Source organism: Macaca nemestrina, chromosome 13, assembly GCF_043159975.1.
Source record: "Macaca nemestrina isolate mMacNem1 chromosome 13, mMacNem.hap1, whole genome shotgun sequence".
Taxonomy (NCBI): Eukaryota; Metazoa; Chordata; class Mammalia; order Primates; family Cercopithecidae; genus Macaca; species Macaca nemestrina.
This window is the reverse complement of record NC_092137.1, coordinates 69,966,698-69,980,511: the sequence shown is the minus strand read 5'-3', so window position 1 is coordinate 69,980,511 and position 13,814 is coordinate 69,966,698. Positions and strand designations below refer to the sequence as shown.

Here is a 13,814-nt window from a genome sequence, read left to right as displayed (position 1 = left end):
GAATTGCTTGAACCTGGGAGGCGGAGGTTGCGGTGAGCCAAGTTCACGCCATTGTACTCTAGCCTGGGCAACAAGAGCAAAATTCTGTCTCAAAAAAAGAAAAAAAAAGCCTGGAAGTGAATGTCACCATAATAACTGATACCATCTATGTGGTAAGATTATGGCTGGTGTTTAAATTATCTATTGTTTGTCGAAATTTATACAGCAGGCATGCTTTAGTTAAAAAGGGGGAAAATGTCATAAATAATTAAATGGTTGAAGCAGTGCTTGGCGCTTCCCTTACAAGCACACCTGGCTTGCAGCATGATTCGTGATACTATTAATAACAAAGTGAATTGGTTAATTGCATAACAGACCACCCCAAAGCTTTGAACTATAATTCCAGCTCTTCCCTTGAACTCCAGGCAGTTTTTCTGAAATGGGTTTCAGAGTTATGAGTTACCTAGCGAGGTTGCCATGTGCATTCCTGGGACGCGGCTTCCCGTGTATGTACTCTGAAATGTGCAAAAGTTCTTGATGTTACGTTCAGTGACTTGTGAAGATCATCTTGAGAAGTCAGGAATGCCTTGAATACTTAGAAGACAGAGTCTCTGTGCTTTTGCTGATAGAAAACAATGACCAAAGAGAACACAGACGCAGAGGGCTGGAGGCAAAGCAATGCCGGCAGTTAATGAGAAAAGCCTTTGTTTGAGGAAAATATTGGCACTAAGAAGAAAGCTGGGAATGGAAAGAGGAAATGGAGGAAGAATAGAGAGGCTAAGCAAACAGGTCAGACTTCCAGGAAGTAAACTTTATAGATGCATTTTGCACATAAAGTCTTATCCTGTAAATAATTTGTATCCTTTCCTCATTTTAATTTCTAACTCTAAAGTCATTTCTGTTGCTCTCTGAAGACTGTCAGGAGGATACAATTACTATTGGGATTATTGAGAGGAAAAAATTTAAGGAACTTAAGATGCTTCTATAGGGATTTCTCTCATACGAAGGCAATTTCTTAAAGCAACATGTTTTGCGAGGGTCAGTGATTTGGTTCATATCAAAGCATCTTTGAACCTGGTCAGTTACTTTACCTAAAGCAGACACACTATGTATTTTTGCTGACGAGTGACCTAAGAGACAAAGAAATAATATTCAAGTTATTATTCAGAAGATATAGTAGAGGTTTTTTTTTTTTTTTAAGTTTGGTAACCAATTAAAATCTAACCAAATTTTTTCTTTGAAACCTGATGAGATGGAAGTGCAAAGGGCCAAGAATAATCAATACAACCTTGAAGAACAAGATAGGAGGTTTCTTTACTATATATTTGGATGTATTGTAAATAATTTTGACATGAGGATAGACAAATTGACCAATGAAATAGAACAGAAATATCAGAAAGAGATTCATGCTTATAAGGATATTTTGTTTATGACAAAGGAGGCACTGTGAAGTGCTAAAGAGAGTCTTTTCAATAGATGGTTCTGGAACAACTGGATAATTATGAGGAAGAGAAAACCTGACCCCTACCTCATGCCATGCATGAATATTCACTATAGATGTATCATAGACTTAAATGTGAAAGGCAACACAATAAAGCTTCTAGAAGACAATATAGGAGAAGAGCTTCAGGACTTTAAGGGAGGAAAGACTAATTAATAAACACTAATCATAAAAGATCAGTATGTTTAAGTATATTAAAATTAAAATGTCATTAAAGGTAAGGAGAGACTTCTTAAATAGGGTACAAAAAGAGCTAATCATAAAAAGATTGATAAGTCTGAAATTAATTTGACATTTAAATTTAACACTAATATTAAGAACTTCTATTCATTAAAAGATACAGAAAATGGAAAAGATATTTGCACTATCTGTAGCCTACAAAGAGTCCACATATGAAATACATAAAGAAATTCTACAAACCAGTAAGAAAAGACAATCAACCAAAGGAAAAATGGGGGAAAAAGGATATATAATAGACCATAGACATATGAAAAAATTCTTAATATTAGGATACTAATAATAAGAAATTGAAAATAAAACCAAAACCCCGGACAGAATTACATGCCCAACATAGTGAGTAAAATTAAAAAGACCAATACTACCACATGCTGGTGAGGAAATGCACAACAGATACTCTTGCGTGCTGCTAGAGGAGTGTGGATTGGTACAACACTTTTTGTTTTACAATTTTTAAAAATTTATTGTTTTATTTCAATAGGTTTTTAGGGAACAAGTGGTGTTTGGTTACATACATAAGTTCTTTAGTGGTGATTTCTAAGATTTTGGTGCACCCATTGCCTGAGCAGTGTACACTGTGCACTGTACCCGATGTGTAGCCTTTTATCCCTCACTCTCCTCCCAACCTTTCCCCCAAATCCCCAAAGTCCATTGTATCATTCTTATGTCTTTGCATCCTCATAGCTTAGCTCCCACTTATGAGTGAGAACATGTGATGTTTGGTTTTCCATTCCTGAGTTACTTAGAGTAACAGTTTCCAATTCCATCCAGGTTACTGCAAATGCTATTATTTTGTTCCTTTTTATGGCTGAGTAGTATTCCATGGGATATATGTATATATCCTACACTTGTTGATTGATGGGCATTTGGGCTGGTTCCAATTTTTTGCAATTGCACATTGTGCTGCTATAAACATGCATGTGCAAGTATCTTTTTTGTATAATGACTTCTTTTCCTCTGGGTAGATACCTAGTAGTGGGGTTGCTGGATCAAATGGTAGATCTATTTTTAGTTCTTTAAGGAATCTACACACCGTTTTCCACAGTGGTTGTGCTAGTTTACATTCCCACCAACAGTGTGAAAGTGTTCCCTTTTCACCACATCCACACCAACATCTATTATTTTTTAATTTCTGATTACGGCCATTCTTGCAGGAGTAAGGTGGTATCGCATTGTGGTTTGGATTTGCGTTGCCCTGATCGTTAGTGATGTTGAGCATTTTTCCATATGCGTGTTGGCCGTGTGTGTATCTTCTTTTCAGAATTGTCTATTCATGTCCTTAACCCATTTTTTGATAGAATTGCTTATTTTGTTCTTGCTAATTTGTTTGAGTTCATTGTAGATTCTGGATATTAGTCCTTTGTTGGATGTATAGATTGTGAAGATTTTCTCCCACTCTGTGAGTTGTCTGTTTAGTCTGCTGATTATTTCTTTTGCTGTGCAGAAGCTTTTTAGTTTAATTAAGTCCCATCTATTTATCTTTGTTTTTATTGCATTTGCTTTTGGGTTCTTGGTCATGAAGTCTTTTCCTAAGCCAATGTCTAGAAGGGTTTCTCCGATGTTATCTTCTAGAATGTTTATGCTTTCAGGTCTTAGATTTAAGTCTCTGATCCATCTTGAGTTGATTTTTGTATGAGGTGAGAGATGAGGATCCAGTTTCATTCTTCTGCATGTGGCTTGCCAATTATCCCAGCACCATTTGTTGAATAGGGTGTCCTTTCCCCACTTTAAGTTTTTGTTTGCTTTGTAGATGATACATTGGCTGTAGTATTTGGCTTTATTTCTGGGCTATTTATTCTGTTCCACTGGTCTATCTACCTATTTTTATACCAGTGGTACAACACTTTGGAAAAAATTTTTATCATATTTATCAAAGTTGAAGTTACATATAACTTACAATTCAACAACCCCATTCATAGGAATATACCCAACAGAAATAGGTACACATGTTCTCTAAGAGACATATACATGAATGTTCAGAGCAGCTCTTTTTTTAATTATCTCAAACTAGAAACTGGCTTAAAGTCTGTCAACTTAAGAATGAATAAACAGGCCGGGCGCGGTGGCTCAAGCCTGTAATCCCAGCACTTTGGGAGGCCGAGACGGGCGGATCACGAGGTCAGGAGATCGAGACCATCCTGGCTAACACGGTGAAACCCCGTCTCTACTAAAAAATACAAAAAAACTAGCCGGGCGAGGTGGCGGGCGCCTGTAGTCCCAGCTACTCAGGAGGCTGAGGCAGGAGAATGGCGTGAACCCGGGAGGCGGAGCTTGCAGTGAGCCGAGATCGCGCCACTGCACTCCAGCCTGGGTGACAGAGCCAGACTCCGTCTCAAAAAAAAAAAAAAAAAAAAAAAAAAAAAAAAAAAAAAAAAGAATGAATAAACAAAGAGTGGTATGCTCCAAAAATAAAAAAGTATGTTGAGCAAAGAGTAACAACAGCGACACATAACACTCTATTTTTTTTTTTGAGATGGAGTCTTGCTTTATCACCCAGGCTGGAATGCAGTGTGCTATCTCGACTCACTGCAACCTCCATCTGGGGTGCAGGCGATTCTCCTGCCTCAACCTCCTGAGTAGCTGGGATTATAGGCACATGTGACCATTCCCGGCTGATTTTTGTATTTTTAGTAGAGACAGGGTTTCACCATGTTGACCAGGCTGGTTTCGAACTCCTGGCCTCAAATGATCTGCCTGCCTAGGTGGATGGGATGCAGATGCAGTCCGGGCACAAAGAAGCTGACTTCCAGTACACAGGCACCCTCAATTGTTGGAGGACCGTCTTCAGAGAGGAAAGGGGCAAAGCTTTCTTCAAGGGCATGTGGTCCTCAGAAACAGGGACCTGCTGGTCCTGCAGGATGAGCTGAAGAAAATCACCTAAATGCATCTGTCTCCCCAGTAAAAGAACCGAGAGACTCATGAAGAATACTTTCTCTCTCTTTCTTTCTCTCTTTCTTTCTTCTCCCAGGCTCAAATGATCCTCCCACCTCAGCCTCCCGAGTAGCCAGGATTATAGGCAGGTGCCACCAGCCTGGCTAATTTTTGTGTTTTTTGTAGAGACAGGTTTTCGCCATGGACAGGCTTAAAATACTTAACTGTTACAGACTACTGCCCGAAAAATTCTAATCGTCTTTATCCTGGCCAGTTCGTTCTGTAGAGGGTTGTGGAAGGCTCTAGAAAAGGAGCCCATTGTGATCACGTTTCACCATTGGCACTTGATGCCACGTATTGATCACTGAGAAGAAGGGGGGAATCATGACATCATTGTGGGCCCAAGCAGGAGTCAGCTCCACTACTCAGACCTGGAGTCCTGATGCTTGTAGGTCCTGAGTTGTGTTTAAGTATTTATTTAAAGCAAAAGAATCGTGTCTCCCATTTGTGCCTAGGTGCTAGCACCTCTTTTGCACAGTGGACTATTTGCAATTATGTTCTATGTTGGGCACTCTGCTGCAAAATACTGAAAACAGAACATGGGGGCGAGAAAACCATGTTGTGAGTCCATAAGAATAAATATTGTGTAACTTCATTTATATGAAGTGAGGTTCCAGAAATGCAGGCATGGTCCAATATTAGGAATTGTACCAGCTGGGTATGATGGCTCATGCCTGTAATCCCAGCACTTTGGGAGGCCATGGCGGGTGGATCACCTGAGGTCAGGAGTTTGAGACCAGCCTGGCCAATCTGGTAAAACCCCATCACTACTAAAAATACAAAAATTAGCCAGGCATGGTGGCAGGCACCTGTGATCCCAGCTACTTGGGAGGCTGAGGCAGGAGAATTGCTTGAACCTGGGAGGCAGAGGTTGTAGTGAGCCGAGATCAAACCACTGCACCCCAACCTGGGTGACGGAGTGAGACTCCCCCACCAAGAAAAAAAAGGAATTGTACCAATGTACTACTATATTAACAGATCAAAGGAAAAAGTATAATAATCACACTAGATACTGAAATGCCATTTAGCAAAATTGAACATTCATTCCTGATTTAACAAACAAACCAAAATCAAAACAAAAACCAGAGTCTTATTATCTTAGAAAAAGCTAGATTATTTTTGCATTATAAAAATTCAGCATCATACTTTAATCTCCATTAAAGTAAGAAAGAACATATTATGCTTTTTCTTTTTTTGTTCTCACGCTACACAAATGTATATATTTTTTAATAAAAAATTTTAATTAAAAAAATTAACATGTACCATATAGCACTTTGAGGAAGTATGTGTTTTATTTTGTTTTGTTTTGTTTTTTGAGACAAAGTCTTGCTCTGTTACCTGGGCTGGAGTCCAATGGCATGATCTCGGCTCACTGCAACCTACACCTCCTGGGTTCAAGCAATTGGCCCGTCTCAGCCTCCCAAGTAGCTGGGACTACAGGTGCCCGGCACCATGCCTGGCTAATATTTGTATTTTTAATAGAGACAGGGTCTCACCCTGTTGGCCAGGCTGGTCTCGAACTCCTGACCTCAACTGATCCACTTGCTTTGGCCTCCCAAAGTGCTAGGATTACAGGCATGAGCCACCACTCCTGGCCAGAAGTGTGTGCTTAAAAGACATGTAAGAATATATCATAAAATCAAAAGTGCTAATATGTTAACAACTACAAAATTTTTAGATTATAAGGACACTCCAATTCCAAATTGTAGAACAGAGATTCTGGCTACAAGCAGGATGATTACTGTGGCTTACACTTTGGGGTGAACTGGGACTCTCTGAGCCATCCCAAAGTGATGGTGTGCCAACAAACGAACGATTTTATTATATAAGCAACACATATTCATTGTAGAAAAAGTAGAGACTAGCAAGAAGCGAAACAATAAAAAGGAAGCCCTATAATCCCACGACCTATTAGGTAACCATCAGTCACTTTTTCTTCCTTTCTTTTTTTGAGACAGCGTCTCGCTCTGTCACCCAATCTGGAGTGCAGAGGCATGATCTTGGCTCACTGCAGCCCCGACCTATTGGGCTTGAGTGATCCTCCCACCTCAGCCTCTCAAGTTGCTGCGACCACAGTCGCACACCACCACGCTCAGCTAATTTTTTAATTTTTTTGTAGAAATAGTGGGTAGTCTCTCTATGTCGCCCAGGCTGGTCTCAAATTCCTGGCCTCCAGTGATCCTCCTCCCTCAGCCTCCAAAAGTCCTGGAATTACAGGCCCATCAGTAACCTTTTTTTTTTTTTTGAGACGGAGTCTCGCTCTGTCGCCCAGGCTGGAGTGCAGTGGCCAGATCTCAGCTCACTGCAAGCTCTGCCTCCCGGGTTTATGCTGTTCTCCTGCCTCAGCCTCCCGAGTAGCTGGGACCACAGACACCCGCCACCTCGCCCGGCTAGTTTTTTGTATTTTTTAGTAGAGATGGGGTTTCACCGTGTTAGCCAGGATGGTCTCGATCTCCTGACCTCGTGATCCGCCTGTCTCGGCCTCCCAAAGTGCTGGGATTACAGGCTTGAGCCACCGCGCCCGGCCATCAGTAACCTTTTAAAGTAAGATATTATACTTTCATAATGTTTTGGAAATCCTAACCAGTATGATTAAGTAAGAAAATAATTTAAGAGTTAAAATTACCTCTTAAGGTAAGGAGGATTTATTATTTAAATGGTATCAAATAATTACTAGAAATCTGACGAAAATAGGCCAAAAAGAAATGTTAGGAATCTGGGGGAGATTGCAAAAACAGCTACAATCTTTTGCAGCTCTTCTCAGAAATGAAGTATATTTCTTCACACTATGAGCTCAACCATGTGACTTTCTTTAGAACAATGGGACATTAGCAAACATGATGCAAGCAGAAGCTTGAAAAATATTCGTGTGTTGGAACTTGCCCTCTTTTACCATTTTAAGAGACTGTGACCACTGCTCTGTGAATAAGCCTAGGTAAGCCCATGGCATGATGAGAAGCACGTAGCCTCTTCATCCCTGTTGCTCCTGACACAGAACCAACTACCAGACATCTGAGTGAAGCCACTCCCATCTATCAAGGCCAATGAAAGTGCCAGTTTTCTGCAGAAATAAACCGAGTAGGCCCAGACCAGAAGAACTGCCAGTTGACCCACAGAGTTGAGAAATAACGTTTCTTATTTTAAGACACTAAGTATTGGGTGGTTTATTTTGCCAGAAAAGCTAACAGAAATTATAAGAGAATTGTAGTTAAGTAGTTAGTTACTTTTTGCATAATTACTGTACAAAATGGCTAGTTAGAAAATACAATGAAAGAAAAGATCTCATTTAAATAGCAACACTATCATCAATTTGTCTGAAAATAAACTTAACAGGAAATAGGCAGGACCATGTAAAGAAAATATAAAATCTCTATTAAGGGGTATTAATTCTGGCTGAATTTAATCTGTCAACTCAATGTGGTCCCAATAAAAATTTTTAAAAATGTATTTTCAACATTTTACAAGAAAATATTGGGTTCATCTGTAGAAATAAACAAGAAAGAGTAGCCAGGAAGAAAATCTCAACAGAAAGATATTAGGGGAGGGGAGGCAGTTAGATTAAATATTTAAATGCATTTTGAAGTTACAAGAATTAAAACATTTAAGCTGGGTGGGGTGGCACACACCTGTAGTCCCAGCTACTTGGGAGGCTGAGGCAGGAGGATGGCTTAAATCCAGCCTGAGCAATATAGTAAGACTCCATCACTAAAATAAGTAAATAAGTTAAAAAAAAAAAAACCTAGTTTGATTCTAGCAAAGATTTAGATAGATAACAGAATAAAATAGGAAATCCAGAAATAAACTAAAATGAGAATTTAGTAGATGGTAATGGTGACATTTCTAATCCATGAGAGGAAAGATGAATTATTCAGAAACCAGTGTTGAGACTATGACAGGACTATGTGGGAGAAAAAAGAGTCAAGCTGTATAACTCCTCTTCCTTCATTAAAGTAAATTCCAGCAAGGGTATGATGTAAAATGTTAAAATGAAACTCTAAAAGTACTAGCAATAAAAAAGTCAGACACAAAAGGCCACAGATTTGATTCTATTTCTATGAATGTCTTGGGAATCCATAGAGACAAAGTAGATTAGTGTTGCCAGGGACTGGGGGGACATGAAAATGGGGAGTGATCACTTAATGGGTAGAAGATTTCTTTTGTGGGTGATGAAAAAAATGTAAAATTAGATAATGGTAAAGATTGCACAACTGTGAATATACTGAAATCACTGAATTGCATACTTTAAAAGGGTACATTTTATATGTGAATTGTATTTTAATAACACTCTTTTTTTTTTTTTTTTAAAAAAAGGAAGCCAGAGGCGAAAGAGTCCATAGGAGGCTCTGACCCACATAGCGAGGTCGGGAAGGTTGTCTACAGAGGGAACAGGAGGACAGGGCCTGAAAAGGTGTTTCATGGCAGTAGATGTCTTACAGGTGAGAAAAGGGGCAGGGAAATTAACTCTCTTGGCTCTGATTACCCCGTGTCTCTGTCTCTCTCCAGGGCTTAAGAACTTTGCATGCACTGGACAATAATTTTGAATTTAATGAAAGGTTTTTGAGTAAAATAAATGCTAGAAGAAAACATGGGTGAGTTTATTTATAATATTGTTATGAAGACTTTGTAAACACGGCACAAAACCCAGAAACTATATAGAAAATGATTGGTAAGTTTGCTTAGAAATGAAGTTTTATATTTAAAAACAATATACATATGATTATAGTTTTATAGCTATGTTTTAAAAGAATTTTGTCTTTAGAGATACACACTGAAAATACTTATGGATGAAATGATGATGTCTAGGCTCTGCTTCAAAATAATTTTTTATTAAGAGACAGGGTCTCACTCTGTCACCCATGCTGGAGTACAGTGGTACAATCACAGCTCACTTAACCTCCAACTCTTGGGCTCAAGTGATCCTCCCTCTTCAGCCTCCCGAGTAGCTGAGACTACAGGTGCACACCACCACACTTGGCTAATTTTTTAGAGATGGAGTCTCACTATATTGCCCAGGCTGGTCTCCAACTCCTGGCTTTAAGTGACCCACCCACCTCTGCCTCCCAAGTGCTGGGATTACAAGTGTGAGCCACCATGCCTAGCCCTCAAAATAATTTGAGGTGTGGTGGAGATTAAACTTGGTAATGGGTACGCAGAGTACTCTTTTCTCCACTTTTTAAATATATTTGATTTATGTATTTTTATATTTTAGATTTTTTCCATAACAAAAAGTAAAAAATAGGCCAGGCGCGGTGGCTCACACCTGTAATCCCAGCAGTTTGGGAAGCTGAGGCAGGCAGATCATTTGAGGTCAGGAGTTCAATACCAGCCTGGCCAACATGGCAAAACCCTGTCTCTACTAAAAACACAAAAAAATGACCCGTGGGTGGTGGCGCACACCTGTAATCCCAGCTACTCAGGAGGCTGAGGCAGAGAATTGCTTGAACCCAGGAGGTGGAGGCTGTAGTGAGCTGAGATCGTGCCACTGCACTCCAGCCTGGGTGACAGAGTGAGACCTTATCTCAAAAAAATGCATAAATAAAATAAAAAGTAAACAGCAAGAAGAAAGATCTATGTACAAAGTAAAAAGATAAATACACTGGGAACAGATATTTGCAACATAAGATATAAAAGATCTAATTTCTTAATTTATTAAGAATGCATACAGCCGGGCGCGGTGGCTCACGCCTGTAATCCCAGCACTTTGGGAGGCCGAGGCGGGCGGATCACAAGGTCAGGAGATCACAAGGTTTAGTAGAGACAGTGAAACCCCGTCTCTACTAAAAATACAAAAAATTAGCCGGGCGCGGTTGTGGGCGCCTGTAGTCCCAGCTACTCGGGAGGCTGAGGCAGGAGAATGGCGTGAACCCGGGAGGCGGAGCTTGCAGTGAGCCGAGATCGCGCCACTGCACTCCAGCCTGGGCGACAGAGCGAGACTCCGTCTCAAAAAAAAAAAAAAAAAAAAAAAAAAAAAAAAAAAAAAAAAAAAAAGAATGCATACAAAGTGCTAAGAGAAAACAGTGGGTAAAGATATCAACAGGTGGAACAATAAAAAAGAAAAAGTCGCCAATAAATCTGTGAAACGGTGACCAGCCTTACTCATACATGCAAAGGAAAACAATAACCAGACTCCTCTTCCGTGGAGTAAACTGGCAACATGAAGAGGCTGGATAGTAAGCAGGATTGGTGAGGCTGGGGGAAGTGTGGCCGGACCTACTTGCTGTGGTGGGAGTGAAGGTATCACCTTTTAGAAGGACGATTTCAGAATATCTGTCTGCAAATTTAAAATACATACCTCCATACAGTGAATATAATATTATTCAGCCTTAAAAGGAAGGAATTTCTGATACATGCTGTAACATGAATGAAACTTGACAACATTATGCTAAGTGAAATAAGCCAGTCACAAAAAGACAAATTATTCCACTTTTACAAGGTATCCAGAGTAGTCAAAATCATACAGATAGAAAATAGAATGGTGTTTGCTAGCAGGAGGGACAGGGAGGGCAGTGGGGAAAATGGGGAGTTCATGTTGACTGGGTATACAGTTTCAGTTCAAGATGAGGAAAAGAGTTCTGGAGATGGCTGGTGGTGAGGGTTGCACAACAATATGAATGTACTTAAAACCACTCACCTGTACACTGAAAAAATGATTAAGACAGTAATTTTTAGGTATGTTTTGCCACAATTAAAAAAAAAATTAGGCCAGGCACAGTGGCTCACTCCTGTAATCCCAGCACTTTGGGAGGCTGAGGCAGGTGGATCACTTGAGGTCAGGAGTTCGAGACCAACCTGGCCAACATGGTGAAACCTATCTCTACTAAAAATACAAAAAAATTAGCCGGATGTGGTGGCAGGCACCTGTAATCCCAGCTACTCTGGAGGCTGAGGCAGGAGAATCACTTGAACCTGGGAGGCAGAGGTTGCAGTGAGCTGAGATCATACCACTGCATTCTAGCCTGGGTGACAGAGTGGGACTCTGTCTCAAAAAAAGAAAAGAAAGAAAGAGAGACAGAGAGAGAGAGAGAGAGAGAGAGAGAAAGAAAGAAAGAAAGAAAGAAAGAAAGAAAGAAAGAAAGAAAGAGAAAGAAAGAAAGAAAAAAGAAAGAAAGAAAGAAAAAAGAAAGAAAGAGAAAGAAAGAAAGAAAGAAAGAAAGAAAGAAAAAAGAAAGAAAGAAAGAAAGAGAGAGAAAGAAAGAGAGAGAAAGAAAGAAAGGGAAAGAAAGAAGAAAGGGAGGGAGGGAAGGAGGGAGGGAGCGAGGGAGGGAGGGAGGGAGGAAGGAAGGAAGGAAGGAAGGAAGGAAGGAAGGAAGGAAGGAAGGAAGGAAGGAAGACCCCTTGACCAAGTGATTCCACTGCCAAACATTTACCTTAGGTTACCGAAGAAAAAAACATGCCAAGTATGTTCATTTCTATCGCTGTAACAACAAAATCTTCAAACAACTTAAATGCCCAACAATGGTGAATTCACAAAATAATTATGTAATACCATATATATAGCACACTACTCTGTAGAGATTTTGAAAAGGTGGTTTGAGCTCTGAGATATATGACTATGTAATCAAGGCCATAGCATGCCACAGAATGTGTACTGTACGACCCATGTGTATGCATTTCTAAAAGTGTGTGTGTGTTGTGTATGTATGTGATAAATTATGAGTAATTTCTATATAATCGTAACATATTTTTCTGCAGTCACAAATAAAGTGTTAATAGTGGGAAGAGTATGGATGGTGGCAGTGATAGTAAGACTTTTTAAAACTTTTTGTAGTGCTTGGACTTTTTACTTTATTTGAATGTAATTATTTTTATTTATTTATTTAGAGACAGCCTTGCTCTGTCATCCAAGCTAGAGTGCAGTGGTGCCATAGCTCACTGTAGCCTCCAACTCCTGGGCTCAAGAGATCCTCCCATCTCAGCCTCCTGGGCAGCTGGGACTATAAGCATGCTTCACCACATCCGGCATTTTTAATTTTTTAAGTTTAAAATAAAAATGTGACATTTTGTATTCAAAGGCTGTGAGCTTTGTCATGGTTTACAAGATGTGTTTCCATTTGGATGTTTTATCTAACCACTTTCTTTTAAAAAAAATTACATTTCCTTCTGCTACCTTGTCTACAATCATAATGTTAAATCTTCTTTTTGTCTTTCTATACATTTCTTCAGTTTTCCCTCTCTCCTTCCATTCTCTCTGGGTGCTCACTTTGCTAATTGAACTAACTGCCTGTGGCTGTTATATACTGCATTGGGACATCTTTGGAATGGCTGCCTTCCTGCTGGGGTGACTAAATTCCCTGGAGGTCACCATCTTCAGGCTTTTTATAGCACTCCTTGTTCTGGTACCTGCACAGCATGTGCTGAAAATTTTTTCTTGGTCATGATGGACCCTCTTCCTTTGAAAGCCTCAAAGCTGCAGTCTTGGATTCTTTGTTCCTGGCACCTCAACCTGCACCTCTTTTTTAACCCTCAGTTTTTAGGAGTATCAAGTCCACCTCAAGTGGTAAGCCTAAATTTGTTTTTTTGTTGTTGTTGTTTGTTTGTTTGTGTTTTGAGACAGGGTCTCACTGTCATCTAGGCTGGAATACAGTGGCATGATCATAGCTCACTGCAGCCTGGGTTCAAGCAATCCTCCCTCCTCAATCTCCTGAGTAGCTGAGACTACAGGTTCACACCACCACGCCTGGCTTGTTTATTTCTCATTTTTTGTAGAATGAGGTCTCACTGTGTTGCCAGGGCTGGTCTTGAACTCCTGGGCTCAAGTGATCCTCCCACCTGGGTCTCCAAAGTGCTGGGATTACAGGTGTGAGCCACTGCACCTGGCCCTAAGTTTCTTACTATGTGGGTGGCCTCTAACTTTTCACATGTGCTTTCCACATCTTTGATCTTTTAACTCCCTTCTCCGAGTGCACAAAATAGAGAAAACAGCCCTGGAAGGTGGGGCAAGGAGACCAAAGTTTAACCCGGCTCTGCCACCAGTTTACTGAGTGGCTCTAGGCCCAGGTCCTCCTCTATGTCGTGAACACAAGTGCTAGACCCTGCCCCACACACTCCCACTGCCAGTGCTGGCGCTTGGCAAAGACCATTACACCCTCCTCTTTACCTATGATTATAGCTTCAGTTGTCCCCCTCACCCGAATCTTTCCTTCAATCCATCAGCCTTTTAAGATAT

General features: G+C 40.3%; 1 long non-coding RNA gene across 1 annotated transcript; it reads left to right on the top strand.

Annotated features, from left to right (window-relative positions):
* Nucleotides 1–693: 693 nt before the first annotated feature.
* LOC139357710 (uncharacterized) lies at nucleotides 694–12,558 on the top strand. Its single transcript, XR_011611314.1, has 3 exons — nucleotides 694–768; nucleotides 8,960–9,084; nucleotides 12,470–12,558. It is a non-coding gene; the product is annotated as an uncharacterized lncRNA (long non-coding RNA).
* Nucleotides 12,559–13,814: the final 1,256 nt, after the last annotated feature.